The sequence below is a fragment of the Marmota flaviventris genome, chromosome 12, assembly GCF_047511675.1.
Source record: "Marmota flaviventris isolate mMarFla1 chromosome 12, mMarFla1.hap1, whole genome shotgun sequence".
In the NCBI taxonomy this organism is placed as follows: domain Eukaryota; kingdom Metazoa; phylum Chordata; class Mammalia; order Rodentia; family Sciuridae; genus Marmota; species Marmota flaviventris.
In genome coordinates this window covers 15,201,660-15,220,397 of record NC_092509.1, presented here as the reverse complement: position 1 = coordinate 15,220,397, position 18,738 = coordinate 15,201,660, and positions in this window count along the sequence as shown.

Genomic DNA, 18,738 nt, shown 5'->3' with positions numbered 1-18,738 from the left:
TAAATAAAATACAAAGAAGGGCTGGGGATGTGTTTCAGCAGTTAAATGCCCCTGGGTTCAATCCCCGGTACCAAAAAAGGGGTGGGGGTAGGCAAACTGGGTGCAGTGATGCACGTCTGTAATCCTAGTGGCATGGGAGGCTGAGGCAGGAGGATCTCAAGTTCATAGCCAGCCTCAGCAACTTAGCAAGACCCTCTCAAAGTAAAAAAATAGAAAGGGCCAGGGATGTGACTCAGTGGTTAAGCACTGCTGGGTTCAATCCCCAACGCCAAAAAAAAAAAATAAGATAAAAAGAATAGGCAAGATTATAGCAACAAATAGGTCTAAATGATGTGTATGGCTTCTTACAATAGAATTTTATTCCCTGAGATAGTCTGATGAGGTGTCCTTGGTCATCACTGGTTTTCCTCCAAATGGTTTGGAGACGGTCATCTCAGCCACCTGTGGCCTCACAATCCTTTCTCTTCACAACTTGGTCTTTATTCAACCAAGAATATAAAACAAGAGAAGATATACAAAGTGATGGATATCATCCCCACCCATGTTCTATTTGATAAAAGTGAGTGATTCGGTGACATCTGACATCTGATTTCAGGTGAAGCAGGAAAATGCAATATTTCCCTACCAAAAGAAAGAAGCAGTAGATGTGCTTTTGAAGTTGTTTTTGTACAAAGCTAACAGCCTCTACTATACCAATAAACAATTATTTCTTCATTTAAGTTATTTATTTTAGCTTGTATAAATAGAACACTTGATTCTACCAATGTAAATCTATTTGTATACATTTCATATAATTCTAGACACATAAAGAAATTTAGTAAACCTATTTTGATATATTTTTTTAAATATCTGGGTCAGACTCTGGTTGCTAAAATCTTAGGGAGAAAAATCCTTGAGTCTGGTCTCCAGAGAAACTTCTCCCCTCAATGCCATCCTCCACCCAACAAACTCATAATATGGATTGGGATTCCTGGAGTCTGTTGCTGTATGGGGAGTTCTCTGAACTCCTAGAACCCTTCAGAAACACAAGTGACAGCTCAGATCTGACTATAAAGAGTCATCCCACTCACCCAGGTCCTTGCTTCCCCTTTGAATCAGTCACGGTATCCTGTGAATCTAGTATAGACACAGGGACTGGAAATGTGCTTGGGTACCACCATGTCTCAGCATCTACCCTAAGCTCCCTGAAAGGTTAAAATTTTATTTTGTTATACACTGTATTAGTTTCTTATGACTTTTTTAACTATCACAAAATTAGTTACTTAAAATGCTAGAATGAATTCTCCCATCGTCTGGGAAGCCAGAAGTTTGAATCGGTATTGCTGGGCTGTCATCCAGCTGCATCTCTCTCCTAAGCTCTAAAAGAGAGTTGATTTCTTGCTTCTTCCAGTTCTAGTGACTTCCAGCATTCTGTATCCTGTGCCTCATTATTTCAATCTTAAAATCTCTCTGCTCTGTCCCCACATGCTCCCCTGGAGGATCCAGGGGCCAATCTGTCCCTTGCTTCTTAGAGCTTTTGATGGCTGTTGGCACTTCCTGTCCTGTCCTGAGTCCAGTTCCTGCCTCTATCTTCACATTGCCTGCTGTGGTGTAGATTCTCACCTGCCTCTCCCCTGGGAGGACACATGTGATGACATTTAGGGGCCCCCAAATAATTCAGGGTAATCACCCCATGTCAAGTTCCTTAACTCAATCACATCTGTAAAGACCCTTTGTTCCCCAAAAGGAAACACCTACAGTTTCCAGGGATAGGAGCTGGTATCTGTGGGGAGGTACTTTTCCATCCCCTAGGTATAGAACCACTGTACAAATTTTATTTTAGAGAAGCTTGAGCACAGGAGTCTGGAAGACCAGTTCCATGCCCTCCACATGCTCACTTTGATCTCTCCCCAGAGACTGGATAAAGAGCAAGCAATCTCACTTTTTTCCCTTATATATAAGTGAAAGTAGGTCCTAGTGTGAAGTTCACATGAACCAAGTCCCACTGAAGATTCAAGTTAGTTTTATCTGAAAGTTCACCCAAAAGAGTTGTAGATCTGGTGAAGTGCAAATGACATTAGAGAGACACTTGCTCTCTGGTCTCTCTGGTATACAACAGTCACCTGCTATGGTCTCCAGGAAGGGAGCATTTATATTGTCAGTTGGGAATCACAGAATTCCAGGGTTCAAAAGGGCCACTGATATTGCCTATTCTAATTTCTTTATTTTATAGAGGAAAAAAATATTCCCACAAGAAATATGCTTGTTGCCAATGGTTAAAGTTAGTTATTTTGCAGGATTACTCTAATTTTGTCTTCTGCCTCTATTTTAGTATTTTGACCTTTCAAACCTGTTACTATGACCATATTCTTCATTGTTACATGGACTTGCAATGGACCATTCTAAATGATGAATCACCCTTAATATAGAAAGGCCTCTGTGTTGCCCTTTAAATTCTCTATTCATTAGTGGACATAGGATAATAACTATCCCCCAGAATCCACTTCAGAATTCCCAGAACAATGTGATCCACAAAGATAAATGCAGACAACGGAGGCTGGAGGCAGACCCCAGCCCTGGAAGAGATGTGTTCTCACTAGACCCCCATTCCTGCTTCACACATTGAAAATGTGAAACAATAAGAACCAGGGAAGGGCCAGACAACTGAACTTCAAAAACAAAAAATCTATTTACAATAATACCTGGGTGGGCTCTTTTCCCATACCTTTGAAATTACTCGCTTATGCCATTAATATGTTGTTACATGGTGATAATTTATTTGCATAGAAACTTGGATCAAAGTGTTACCTGTGAAACTTTCCATGGAAAATATAAAAGAGAATTAAGTAGATGTCAAATTTAAAAACCATAACAACTCATGACATACAGTCTATCTTCTCACCAAGCATTTACATATTAGCCGCCCATGGAAGCATTAGAAGCACTACTCAATTCAACTCAGCAATTAAAATAAATTGAAATTATCAGCAGGACTTTGGAAAGTAAGTGGCTGAAAAAATATGCTGTATTTCCTGTCCACATAACTGTGCAGGCCTAGAGAGAGAAGCTGTTTACACCTGGCTTATCGCAGAACATTACAATCCCGGGCACAGTATTTACTTCTATGGAATATGATGCATAGTTGTTTTGTCAATTCCTATAAATCTTTATTGAATGTGAAATTGCTTTTGGTTTCAGGGCACCAGACAAATCTTGCATATTCCCACAAACAGATAGCATAAAGTCGACAATAACAGTAAGCTTTTAGGCCAGGTTAGCTTTCCAGAAGCAGAGGGGGACTTAAATGCCACAGTGAGTGGGAAAAGACTAAAAAGTAAAGAATAGAAAAGAAAATCAAGGCATGTATTGAGGGCTTAATGCATTCCACGCCAGACCCTGTATTAGGTGTTTGCTCTATTTAACTTTATTAAATGAACCTTGAGGATGAATAAACCTTGAGATAGTTCATTCTCATCTCAGCTTTTCCACTAGAGCAATAAAATTTCACAGTTCTAACCTCTGGGGCTTCATTTCCCTCCATCAGTGAAAGAAGGATTTGGGCTGAGCCATTGCTAAGGTCCCGTTGGGCACTGTGACCCTCCTGTGCTGTGCAGCGGTGGACCCAGTAGCAGCTGCCCTTGTTTAGGATATTCCTGCCCACAGTAGGACAGTACGTGCATCTGTCCAGCAAAGGAAGGCCCAGTCCTACACAGGAGGACTTTTACTCTGCCAGGAACAGCTCCTACTAGGACTCATGGTGAACAGGTTGCTTTTCATGACCTCTGTTCAATTGTTTTGGGACCCCCAGAAATACAGCATAGCATGACTTGTGTGGTGATTCTACACCCATGTCCTATATAGTATCCAACATCCTTTCCCACTCTGCTAAGGGACAGGTATGAAAAGTTAGTGTACTTAGTGGCTAAGGGTAGGGATTCTAGAAGCCAATGAGTTCTGGCCCTGTTTCCACCATATACACTTGGTGTGTTTCCCACTCTTCATGTGTCACGTGGAATGGTGAGCATCCAAGGCAGTATGCACCACCTTCTTAGTTCAATGTCAGCAAACTGTAACTGTTCCTGTATACCTTCTCCTCTGCCCCTCAGTGTACATCAGGGGATGAACCTCAAAAATCTATATCAACCAAAAGTAAGTAGCAGCAAAACTGAGTGTGATAAAGGGACTAGCAAACTTTGCTGAAAGGGCCAGGGAGCAAGTGTTCCAGGCTTTGTGGGCTGTGCGGTCTCTGTCACAGCCTCAGTTGTGCCATCATGATGCAAAGCAGCCACAGAGGATGTTGGACAAGTAGGCTTCCCTGTGCTGTAGTATGTTCTACAAGACTGGTGGCCACCCTACCTCACCTGCATGGTCTGCCCAAGGGCACATCCACCATATTCCTCTCCACCCTCAAGGAAATTATTTTATGGGTGTGTCCTTGTACAAGTCTCTCATTAGACAAATGTGAGAGTCTTACAAGAATGTATGCTCAGAAATCTTTACCACAAGCACATCAGATAGAGCACTAATCTTTAGGATATATAAAGCACTCAACACCAAAAAAACAACAACAAAAACAAATAAACCAATCAATAAATGGGCCAAGGAACTGAACAGACACTTCTCAGAAGAGGATGTACAATCAACCAACAAACATGAAAAATGTTCATCATCAATTACAGAAATGCAAATCAAAACTACTCTAAGATTTCATCTCGTTCCATACAGAGTGGCAGCTATCAAGAATACAAACAACAATAAGTGTTGACAAGGATGTGGGGGAAAGGCACAGTCATACATACTGGTGGGACTGAAAATTGGTGTAGCCAATATGGAAAGCAGTGTGGAGATTCCTTGGAAAACTTAGAGTGGAACCACCATTTGACCCAGCTACCCCACTCCTCAGTTTATACCCAAAGGACTTAAAAACAACATTCCACAGGGACACAGCCATATCAATGTTTATAGCAGCACAATTCACAATAGTTAAACTATGGAACCAACTTAGATGCCCTTCAGTAGATGAATGGATAGGGAAAATTTGGCATATATGCACAATAGAACATTACTCAGCATAAAAGAGAATAAAATCATAGCATTTGCAGATAAATGGATGGAGTTTGAAAATATAATGCTAAGTGAAATAAACCAATTCCAAAAAACCAAAAGCCGAATGTTTTCTTTGATATGAGGATGTTGACTCATAATAGTGATGAAGGGGGAGCATGGAAAGAATGGAGGGACTCTAAATAGGACAAAGGGGAGAGAAGAGCAGGGAAGGGGCAAAGGGGTAGGAATAATGGTGGAACGAGTTGACATCATTACCCTAAGTACGTGTATGTAGACACAAATGGTGTGAAAAAATTTTGTGTACAACCAGTGACTTGAAAAATTGTGCTCTATATGTATAATATGAAATAAACTGCATTCTTCCATTGTGTATAACAAATTAGAATAAATAAATAATTTAGTAAAGAAAAAAATAAGATTTTAAAAAAAGAAGAAGAATGTATGCTCAGGAGGCGAATTTCTCATGAGTCACATAGAGCTCTCATGAGACTGTCTTCCTGTAAGTGTGTGAGTGACAGTCAAAAGGAAAGTGTCAGGGATTTCTCTACCCTCAAAGCTCCCAACAAAAACCTGACTGATGTCCACCAGCCTCAGAAGCATGTGCTGAACTTTGGATAATTACTGTCCAAATTTGTGCTGAAGGCTTGGGTGCCAGGGTGGCACAACTGGGAGATGCTGTGGACCTTCAAGAGGAAGGGTGTTATGAGAGGTCCTTACATCATCAGGGACGTGCCCCCAAAAGAGAACTGCAGAACCCTGGACTCCTCTTCCTTTTTTGCTTCCTGGCCCTGTGGTGAGTCATTGGCCCACCACACACTCCCTGCTGTGGCAATCTGGCAACAGCCTGCAGAGGTTCAAAGCAATGGGTCTGCCCAATCTTGGACTGGAAACTCTAAAACCACGAGTCAAAATGCACTTTTTCTCTTTAAACCTAACTACCTCAGGTATTTCATGATAGTACCATAAGCTGACTGTGTGAAATTGCATGTTATTAATTTTGAATTTTCCAATGAATGAAACAAGCACTACTGGCATTGAAGTTTTCGGCTATAAATTGTCAATTCATGTTCTTTGCATATTATTCTACCAAGATGGCTTTTTCTTATGTTTTGATGGAGTGCTTTAAATTCTAGACATTAATATCTTGTCTAATTTCAACACTGGAATATTTTCTCCAATTCAGAAAATTTACTTTATCCATGAAAATTTGTATGATAGAAATCCTTCATTTTGATACAATCAAATCCACCAAGTTTTTACTGTTTTCATTTGAGCTTTGGAAGTTTTATTTCTTTAAAGAAGCATTTCTTTCCTAGATCACATAGATGTTTGCCAACATAATCTTCTCTTAGGTCTATAAATTATTGTTAACTGTGGATCCTTAATCCACTTATAATCCTCTTTCTATATGTTAAGGAAGAGCAAGCTCTATTTTTGTTGACAGAGTAAGCAAATTGTCTTTTCTCTATTGATTTCTGGAAGATGCCCTGTTTATTTTACAGTTAGCTCAAAATATAAAAGGTTCTCTGTGGACGAAAGATGGCCTTCCACTTGGTCCACAGTTTGTTGTGAAATCAGTCTGCACTGCCTTACTTCCTGCAACAGCTTAACATCTTATAATACTGGGTCCTCTTTACTCTGCCTTTTAAAGGGAACTTGAATTACACTTGTACTTCATTCTTCAATACAATTTGAGATATTTTAGTGAATACTTTATTCATTAAAAAGTTGACCTTGGGTTGAATTATATTTATAGATTTTTGAGAGTAATTTGTTTTTATATAATATCATGTCATCTCACCCAAGGAAATAAAATTATTATGTATTTTATCTGCTATGCACCTTTTAGGGTTAATATTTTTTCTACAGAGGTCCTACCCCTATAGTAAGTTAATTCTTAGGTGCTTTTATTATTTGTTACTATTGTAAAAGACCGTTTCTATTTTTTCACAATATTCAGTTGACTTTTGCTGGTGTAGGGAAGTACTTATTTTTATCTATTAAAATATGGCAATCATATATATGTATGTGTGTGTGTATATATATATATATATGCACATATTTTAAAATAGATATAGTTTCTTATGCTAAAAAACAAGAATAAGCTACATGAAAAGATAGAGAAATTCACCGTAGGACTGAAATGGTCTCAAAATAAATCTACTGGTCAAGAGGGTATTTTAGAATAATCAAAACATATAATAAATGAAACTTTGATTTCAATATGTAAGCTTAATAGCAGATTAGAAACAACAAAGAGAAAATCAGTTAACTAGAAAATTTGTCATTAGAAATATCCACACAGAAGCATGGAAAAATAGGATTAGATATCAGTATAATCATTTTTCTGAGTTTCTTATAGAAGTTGTGGATCACTCTCTTTTTTAGGTCATTTTAGTGTATATAGTAGTAATAAAATATATGTATATTAATATATATAAAACTTTTGGGTATATTTATATGTCATCTGATACTCATAATCAACACTGTGAAGTATCTAGTGAAATTTTGTTGACAAGCTCAATTTATTCTGAGGAAATTAAGGCCAGAAAACTTTTAATTGCTTGCTAAATATGAGGAAATACAAGCCTGGGCACCTAACTCCAAATCTGGGTGCACTTTAACTATAGCATGTGACTTTTCAAAAATGAAAGTGAAGTTTGGCAAAATCACCTCGAGCTGATGAGTACTTTCTTTCTATATGAAATGATATAGCAAATAGTTTATATTCTTACCTTCAGAACTTGTAAGATAGTCAAATCAGACTACACATTACCTCACCTTTCCATCCACTTACCAGATATGATAAAACTCAATGCACCAGAATGCCTATAGGTAATCTTCAGGTCTAAACAGAGTATTAGAAGATTTATTTCATTTTATTTATTTTATCCTTGTATTTTTTGGACCTATATTAATCAATTATAGAGAGATGGAGTGGGCGTGGTACTTACATTAAGATAGTGATTTAAATGACAAATTGTGCTTTATATGTTTTACGTTTTACATGAGTTCTATACAACCAATCTTAAATATTTTAAATATTTAAGTTTCTTTGCGGGGGTGGGGGTGGGGGGGCGGTAATAAGGGTTGAACTCAAGGGCACTCAACCACTGAGCCACATCCCCAGCCCTATTTGTATTTTATTTAGAGACAGGGTCTCACTGAGTTGCCCAGCACCTTGCCATTGTTAAGGCTGGCTTTGAACTTGCGATCCTCCTGCCTCAGTCTCCAGAGTGGCTGGAATTACAGGTGTGTGCCACCAGGCCCAGCAATATACTTAGATTTTACTATGAGTTGACAAAACAATAAAAATGTAATATTAAAGATAGAGGCTGAAACTATTTCTGTTGTGTTATGCATGCAATTATTGTTTTTAGTATTTATCACCTAATGATAAAAATATAACTGCTTTTCTATGATCAATTTTAATGCCCTGACTTTCTTTTAACAAATCACATATAAGATATACAGGCTTCTTAGAAAGTAGAAATAATTGAAATGACTGGTAGCAGCTGAAGAAAGAAAAAAATCTCTCTAGAAATGATCATATCAATTCCCAAGGGCACACCTAGAATGCCCAGTCTATGCATGGTTCAAAGAGCATTACTGTTTCCAAATGAAAGGGTGGTCCTATGGGTTGTTAAATGGTAATTCACTTTCCACTGGGCACTGATGCACCTTCTATGCTCCTGACCTCTGGTAACTTACGTTACAGGGCAAAGAGGAAGGAAGGTGGTTAATATTCATGAACTCCAAAGCAAAACTGGAAAAGCAGAGGAATGGGGTACTCATTGATCCGTAACATTTCCCAAGGTAAACGATGGAATAAAATGAATTTCTTTAAGCATGAAGCCAGATGTCTGCTCAAAATAGATTTCATAGCACTGGGATACCTTAGCAGCATGGCCACATCTGAATCGAATGTTGGCTGCATCAATTCTTATTACAGAAATTCCAAATGGATTCTGAATTAGCTAACTCTGTAAACAAGTATTTAAAAAACAAGTAAAGTTTAGACATCTAGAATTTTCAAGAAAATATAAATATATACCTTCAATTTTATGTATTATGAATAAGTACTTAAATTTTTGAAGAAAATATAAAGGCATACTTTAAATTTTTATTAATTATATTTCTGAAATTGTTCTTTTTAAAAGTTCTATGCCTGTATTATTTAGATATATGACACAAATGTTGTTTAAAACTATCTGTGGAATGATCTGGGTAAAGAATCAGATTAAGTACGTGATTGATATCAGCTATGTGATTCACAATTTAATATTTCCTTAAATTAGATATACTAGTTCTCAAATTATGTATTTAGAGACTAAAATGACTAAAGCCTTAGAAAATAAATCTTGGGAAATTTGTTTAATTAATATCTTTTGGAAGACTTTTTTTTTCATGTGCTCAAATAAGAAAGCAAAAGAACAGAAATAAAACTAATATTCAGTGTTGGGCACAGTGAAGCACGCCTGTAATCCCAGTGGCGTGGGAGGCTGAGACAGGAGAATTGCAAGTTCAAAGCCAGCCTCAGCAACAGTGAGGTGCTAAGCAACTCAGTGAGATCCTGTCTCTAAATATAATACAAAATAGGGCTGGGGATGTGACTCAGTGGTTGAGTACCCCTGAGTTCAATCCCCAGTACCAAAAAAATATATATTATTCAGGAATATTTCTATTTAAGATTGCAATGCATGGAAACAGAATTACTTCTAAAGAGCAGCACGTGAGAGAAACAAAACTGGAAAACCAAACTAAAGTGACTTGAACAAAAACACAAGTTTTCTTTTATGGTATTTTAAGATGTCTAGAGAGAAAACAGCCATTAAGAAACACAAAATGCTAATTATAATGTTTAGTTAAGAGAACTGATTACCAGCAAAAGTTTTTTTTAAAAAAAAGAGGGAGGAACTATGGAGATGTAAATTGAATCACACAGTGCTGGCGTTCAACAGAATCCATTTCATCTTGCAGAGCAATCAGAGATAGACAGGGAAAACCTCATGATCCACAGACGCAGAGATACAGAAGGAGATGGTAGGAGCACAGGTGTGGCTGGCACAGAGGTCAGACACCCAAGGGAGCCAGATGACTGCTGGGGACTGAACTGTAGCTCTGCTTAGTTTTGTGGGTGCTCTTGTAGGGTTGGGGAGGCATAGACCAGAACTTTTGGGAAATTCATTGAAAAAGACAGGAAATATGCACAATAAACATATTTTAATCGGGCCACCTACTATATATGTGGATATGGATGTGATAAAAATATAACTACAATTCCATAAATGCACTGAATTCCTACTGGGTCAGGAATTGCTCTTAGGAATACAAAGGTCAGCCATGGTGGCCCTGAGCCTGGAGGACTGGAAAGAACATGGAAGCAATGGCAGCTGCTATTGATCTGCCACCTGGGGAGCAACAAACACAAATCCTGCAGGTAAATTCACTGAGTTTATTGCCTTTTGCCAAGAACAGTTAAATGAACTGCATTTCAAGCCTACAGTTTTCTACCATATCACACTTAACACCACAGCCTCTCTTTTTGCCTGGGTACTGGGTTACTTTTCAGCCATATTCTGTGAGGTTGAGAAATACTAGGTCTCTTACCATTTCCACCCAGGTGTTTAAATGTCCATAGCTGCTCATTCATTCATCTGATTACTGAGTGCCTCTATGATGGATTGACTGTCTGTGGATGCTGAATGCCTGAGAGCTTTCCATCATTCCTCCTAGCATTCCACACTTTACAGCAAGACAGAGCAAAGGTCCCCTTGTCTGCTAGATGGTGCACTGCAATGTGCAGCTGAAGGATTCCAGAAGCATCCAGGGATATGGGGCTGAGGGAGCAGTGGATGAGAATGTAAAGGCACTGGATTTATCGCTGCAAAGCCTCGCATTTTATTCAGGGAACTGTTGCTGCTACTATTGACAATTTGAGATGCAGCCTTAGGCGTTGACAATGACAAATGGTCTATATTGTTAGTTCAGGCTACCAAGTCAACAGGAAAACTGAACATTAGTCAAAACTTCGACTTCACTGAAGCACTTTAATATTTCTACCAAGTCTTGTCTGACATACATCACAGCATGAATTACACTCTGGCTTTACCTAAAATTTTATTTTCTTCTCCACTCCTAAGACTTCCTCGACTTGTAGGTCACTACATTTGATATAAAATTAGACTTGTCATTCCTGAGTAAGCATTATTCCTCAGCAATTCAGTTCATTCCTTAATTATCCATGGAGAATGGGGATGGGGGGGTAGGGAGATGATGTATAACAAAATCTACCAACGTAACAGACTCCTCTCATGGATCTAAACAATTAGAAACAATCTTAAGGAACTTTTCAAAGTGTATCAAAGATCATCAGCAAAAATTGAACTCAAAACTATTTATTTAACTGTTTTTCTCAGCACTACGTAATGTGTCTGAGACTCAATAAGCTTTTATTGGGCAGATGATTCTCACAAACTACTGTCTTTATTGCTCTATAGCAATAATTTTCTTCTTATATTATCTTTTCAACTAATTTGCATTAAAACAGCATAAATTCAGAAAATTTATAAAACTCTTTATGATGACCCTAAAATACTACAAGTGCTGCAATGTTTTCTGATCTTCTAGTAACTACCATATTGTACTCAAAATACAATTAATTTGGTCATAGCCTAACCCTCTGGAAACCATCAGCTAAGTATAGCCTCTGTTCCTGGGTCAGAAGGATGGGTGGCCCTGAAATCCTGTTCCAGGCATACCTGTTTTATGGGATTACTGTGAAAGATTGTCACAAACATGGTGTCTTAAAACAACAGGAATTCATTCTTTCACTCTTCTGGATTCTGGAAGCTCAAACTAAAGGCAGAGGCAGGCTGTGCTCCTTCTGGAGACTCAAAGGAATACTTGTTATGTGTCCCTCTCTTGGCTCCATGTTGGCCTAGAGTCTCTAGCATTCCTGAGCTCATAGATTATTGCTCTGATAGTTGCCTTCATGTCACATGGTGTCCCCCCAACCCCTGCATCTCTCTATCTCCAAACATACCTTCCCTTGTAAGGACCCCAGTCCCTGGATTCAGGATGTACTTTAGTGCAGCAGAACTTCCATTCAAGTCAATTATCTTTGGAAAGATCCTATTTTAAATCAAGTCACATTCACAGGTTCTGAGTGGACATGAATTTTTAGAAGACACCATTCAACTCAGTTCACCAGGCAAAGAAAAGGTCAATATGGTCACATATCACTTAACAATGGGGAAACAGCCTAAGAAGTGCATTTGTCGGGTAACTTCATCATTTGTGCAACCATCACAAGTACACTTACGCAAACCCAGGTGGTGTCGGCTCCATTGCATCTGTGATCCATCAGTGAGACAAACACTGTTATGGGCTGGCCAACAGAGGACAGGTATACAATGATGGCCCCATGTTAAAATGGATCTGAAACCTTTTTATCACCTGGTAACCCTAACATGTGTCTGCATTCCCTCCCAGCTCCAGCCAATTCAATCCAAAATAGAACAACATGGAAGAATGAAGTTAAAATGTGTACAAACAGGACTGCTGACTAAGTCTTTCACCACGCTCTCATGAACCGTTTTGCTGTTTGTTGTTGTTTTTTAATCATGTAAACACAGCCTTGTTTTGTTTTTCTGTTTATTTATTTCCCAAAAAAAGTATTATGCATTTGGTTTCTCCAATAAACAAAAACAACTTCACTCGAAGTTTTGTTTCAATTGCAAAATGGAATATTGCCTATCTGGTTATGGCATGGTTTTTCCTTTTAAATTCTTCAAGAATGTAATCATTGAATTGAAACAGCAAGTTTGGGACGTCGGCCAACCAAATAAGCCACTTCTCCTTGCAGATGACACTGGACACTTTTGACTTGATGGATCATTTGGAAGAATCTGTTTTTTTTTTATGATTTTGCTTAGAGAAATCTCCTTTCTAATGAGGTGATGGTACTGTTATTGCCAACTACGAAGTAATATTTGAGGATTTTTATTTTCAGTAGAAGAAGAAAATACAAATAAGGCAGCATATATAAAATCTAGTCGGGGCCCTGATGACAGAAAAGGAAAACTTGCTTTACTTTACAATACAAATATTATCATGTTTATTAACATACAAATTATGATATATTTTCAAAGTTTAAAGTTGTTTTGCATTCTTACCTCTAGCTTTCCATGTTTCAAAGTTATATTATTGTTATTAATATCTATCTTAGAGAAAAGTTTAAACTTTAATAGAATTTATTCTTTAGAACAGTGGTCTCCAATTTTTTGATCACATAGTTCTAATGTAAAAAATAATTAAATGTAACCCTTCATAGGGATGTGAGCATTCATATTCTATATTATATATGTAGCAAATTATGTACAATATGTAAATTTAAAAGTCAGAGCTAAAATTAAAGTCTGCATATAAACTATCATTCCACATCCCAAAGACAAGTCTGCTTATAACCAAAATGAATGAAACATCAGAGGACACAAAATGATGACTCGAGGAGGAAATTGTTCACTAAGTCATTCAAACATTTATGTCTCTGTCCCTGGGTCTCACTCTTCAACAATGTATAGATATGATTCCAATGTAATAAAAGAAAAAACTGCCCACACCAAAATTCTCCCTCCATCCCTCATAGATGATGGCCTGTGAGGAGCAGGTGCCTGGCAGCTGTTGGCTATTGGTGTTTCCTGCTCAGCTGCTTGCCCAGCAGTGGGGCTTCCTATAAGATTCTGTAGTGCTCTGAGTGTGACGGCAAGAACTGGAGAGTCTCCTAGCCAGTTGTCATCTTTGGGATCCAATTTGAGTGACATAGTTCTAGGAGGTGGTTGGAAGGTCCTTCCTGATGTCAGCTCCTTGGAATTTCACTTGCCTCATACTCAGAACTATCCTGGGTACTGTCTTCATGAGGTTGAGTTGTTCACCCCTTCCTTCTATTCCTGAGCTATCTCAGGTGCTTTCCAATAAGGCTGTCCTCCTGCTTGGATTAGTCAGAGGCATTTTTTTGTGTTTTGAAACAAAGAAATGTGGCCAGAGGACTGACACTGGAGGTCTAACACATTAGGTCTGGCTGCTGGCCCCCAAAAACTGAGAAGAAAAGATAACAGTGGAGAGCATGAAATGAACTTTAACCAGTATAGTTATCCTGCCAGGAAGACAAGGGGACTTTTGTTCTGAGCCCTGTCTCTGAAGGGCTGACAATGACTTAAAGATTATGTAGAAAGAGCAATGGAGCAGGGGTTGGGGTTTTCAGAGCTGGAGGCTTTTCACAGCTACCAAAGCAGGTGATCTTGACCAGGTGTGGTCTGTCCACCCTCATCTCAGGATTGGTCAGGCAGGACCTTGTCCTAGATAAGAAATTTCCTATTGCCCAGTGGGAAGCTCCAACTCATCACTGGGTGCTTATTATTCAGACCTTGTTTCTGGAATCCAAGACCACACAAAGCAAAGAAGATGGGTGAAAAATGGAGGAGAACATGCCAAGTGTTGAATCCTGCTTTTAGTCACTCAGCTTCTGCAGGGTCTGAGTCCTTGTTAGAGATATGCTTCTACTTGGCCCCTGTGGTTGAGTTCTAAGGAGCTCAGAGTTTTATGCATATTTTAAAGATACATCTATTGAAACTCTACTTTGCACTAAGTGCCAAGCCACAGGATAAATGGATGAGGAAGGCATGGTTGTTGTTCTTCAAAAGAGTGAATGTAGTTGAGAAAACAGTTCACAGGAGAACTGGAGTTCTATGATTGCACCAAGGAAAAGATGCTAAGAGACTGAGGCACAAAACCCAGCCTGCCTAGGGGCTATTTTGTGAATGAGTTATGTCTCACAGAGGCTCAGACCTGGGAAACAGTTCAGGATCCTGGCAGGTGGAGAAGATGCAAGGCACACTTGGGATAGCAGACATGCTTTTTTTGAAAGCCACACCGGCCAACTGAGTCTTTCCCTAGGACTTTTTTATGCACAGGCCAAACAATAAAGGCCAGTGCCAACACATTACATCGTGAGTGCATGATCACAAGCAGATGTGTATGACCTTAAGAAAGTACATAAGCTGGATCATGTGTTTATGACCTTAACTACATACTAAAAGAGCTGGGAAGAAGATATATAATTGAAATATATGAAAAAATGGTCAACATCTCCAGCAATTAGAGAATTACAAGTCAAAACCACTCTAAGATTTCATCTGTCTCCAGTCAGAAGAGTAATTATCAAGAATACAAGCAATAATAAGTATTGGCGAGGTTTTGGGGGGAAAGGTACACTCATACACTGCTGGTAAGACTGTAAATTGGGGCAACCACTCTGGAAAGCAGTATGGAGATTCCTTAGAAAACTTGGAATGGAACCATCATTTGACCCAGCTATCCCACTCCTTGGTTTATACCCAAAGGACATAAAATCAGCATACTACATTGATGGGGCCACGTCAATGTTTATAGCAGTGCAATCCACAATAGCTAAACTATGGAACCAACCTAGATGTCCTTGAATAGATGAATGGATACAGAAAATGTGGTATAGATATTCAATTGACTATTACTCAGCTTTAAAGAAGAATGAAATTATTGCATTTGTTAGTAAGTGAATGGAGTTGGAGAATATCATGCTAAGCAAAAAAGCCAATCCCGAAAAACCAAAGGCTAAATGTTTTCTTTGATATGTGGATGCTGATCCATAATGGGGGTGGGGGGTTAGGAAGAATGGAGGAATTTTGGAGTGGGCAGAGGGGAGTGAGGGGAGGGGAGGGGTTGTGGGAGTGGAAAGGATGGTGGAATGAGACAGACATTATTACTCTATATACACATATGATTGTACAAATGGTGTGACTCTGCATCATGTACAGAGAAATGAGAATTTATGCTCCATTTGTGTACAATGAGTTGAAATGCATTCTGCTGCAGTACATAACTAATTAGAATAAATTATTTAAAAAAAAAAAAACATAGCTGTCCAGAAATCTCATCAAGGGAGCCAAACTATAGCCTTCTTGGGCCTGCTCCACAAGTTAAGACAAATTCTAAGCTTTAAACTTAATTTCAAGAACATGCATACTGTTGGGGGCATTCTGGGCACAGAGGAGCCACAATAACAAATGGCCTAGGTGTGAAGAGACACCTAGTATGTAGGGAACCATCAGTTTGATGTTCAGTGAATTGTGGTTGAGGATAAAGCTCACTAGATAGATAGAAGGGAGTTTGAACATTGTCTCGCAAACATATATATTTTAATCTTTTTTAATCTCAAAATTAAACTGCTTAGCTCATCTGCAATAAACCTGTCCAGTGTTCTGTGAATTCTTGAACTATTTCATCAATTCAATCATAACTGAATGATTCACTTAGAATAAGTAACAATCCAGAAAGGAGACCCATGTCATTTTCAATTGCTAATTTTCTTAAAGCAAAATCATAAATGAACATTGGTTCTATGATCAAAGATCTTTTGATCTACTCTCAACTAAGAGTATATTAAGCCACTGAGAAATAGCAGTAAACTTGCTGGTAGAGGTGTGCTGATAAGATTAGACAAAGCTCTAAATTCAGCTCCCCTGACACAAACTCAAGTTATACTAGCCAGTTAAGTTTTTCTTAATTTTGATGGCATCTAGGCTGTCTAACCCTATGTACAGTGATCCATGCTGGACTGCCTCTCAAATATGATCTGTTTTGTTCTCCTTTCCTTCCTATTTTTGTTATTGAAATATTTCAGATTTACCCATGTGCTTTAAATGGATTATTTGTACCGCCACCCACCTCAGGTGTTACCCTGCCCAACATTCTAACAAGTGAGCCTTGTGAAGGAAGCAATTACAGTATTTATTCCCCCTGGCAAGGAACAGCTGATGCTTAGCATTTTAATGCTCATGGGCAACAGCCAGTTTTGCATTTATAAAGCCCTTGTCTTTTCAAAATTGAAAACTCTTTGATAACTGAAGTTCTATTGTTGCACACAAAAACAGAGATAAGACCACACACAAAAAAATCAAATCAAGAATTTTTGCCTCTCCTAACCTTTTCCTCTCAGGCCTGAGAAACAATTCCATCAAATAGCTTCTGCAGGTATCCTTGGAGATGAGATTAAGTGCGTACACGCTCCAGATAATTATTTTTCCCCACACCTGCTTTTTCTCAGTCTGATTCAGACACCTGCACATGTTTTTGGAAAATGAAAATTAATTCTGAGAAAAATCCATTTAAAGGTATTGGTTCCTAATAAAAGAATTTCAATTTAGAGATGAAAAATCCAATTGATTTTCCTTTTGTGATCCCTAGTCCTCTGAAAGGGATGTAATTCCTTAACCAGGGAAACCCAATTGCTAACAAGAATAGTAGAGACTAAACAAAAGTCCATGGGAATCATGCCTGGAACATTCTTCTTCACTAGATGCTGCTGGGTCCTTTCTTTATTCACTGGGCCCTTCTAAACAAGGAACAGGTCCACCAAAAAGGACTTGACTCTATTATCTCACAGTTTTTCATGAGAAATCAGCAGCAGCAGCAGCAGGAGCAGTTCTACTCTCCCTTTGTCACTCAGGAAAGCAAACTCTAAAAGGATGAAATCTCCCCATGTGGCCTCTGCAACCACATCATCTGGGACATCTCTACCAGTCTTCTACTGGCTGGCACTGGACTGATAATCACTGAGAGCTGAGCCCACATTTCATAATGGAGGGACAGGCACTCTCAGAAGAGGTAGAGAGGTGTTCCAGCACCTGGATCACAGACCCCTGCAGATGGAAGGACATAGGAGCAGTCAGAATACTGGGGATGTTGACAACCAGAGCATCTAGTGAGAAGAAGGTTCCTATCCATGGGATGAGAAAAGACCCAACAGATCTACCAGAGAGAGGTGATGGGTGATTTTAGTCCCATTGTAAATTATCAGGAGCATGCATTCTATCCATGATTTTTAAAAAGTCATAATAAGACATTGTAAATGCAATTCTTCCTACAAAAAGAAAGCAATATGTCTGTGTCTACCCACTGTGATATCAAAGAAGCTATTTTCCATAACAGATTAATTCATTATCTATCATTTGGAGATAATGTTGGAAAAAGAAATACCACATATCTCCCTCTACATAATCTTGTTCTAAAGTTTTTAGGGGGGAAATAAGTTTGTGCATATTAATATGTGCTTTACAGTCACAATAGATAATGTAATTGCTGCTGATATACCTTTCTCAAATGCACTGAAAACAATTTCTTCAGTTCAACAGTTAAAAGTCCTTAGATTCCTGGTGCTTACCTAATACATGTGTGCCTGCCTTAAAAAACTGGGGATGGGAACAGTCAGGATCTGTTGACATGGAACACTTGACAGCTATCTGAGGAGCTCAGCACAGGGATCAGGGATTTTCCAAGTGTCAAAGCCATGTGATCCCCTTGTCAAGGAAAGCATGAGTACTGCCAAACTGGGTGTGTGGATGACATCCAGCTCTTCTGAAACAAGATGTCCCCAAAAGAGATTCAAAACGTTTGATAAGGATGACCAAGCAATCCAACCTGCACAAGCAAGATTTCAGACCAAAGTTTCCAATTTTCACATGTGAAAGAAAAATCTGCACATTCTTTCTCAGATAGTAGCCTGAGAAATAAAGAAAAGAAACGCTGATGCTGAGCTTGCTCCTCCTAAGGAGAGGGGTCTGTAGCAACTCACCACAGCACCTATAAGCACAA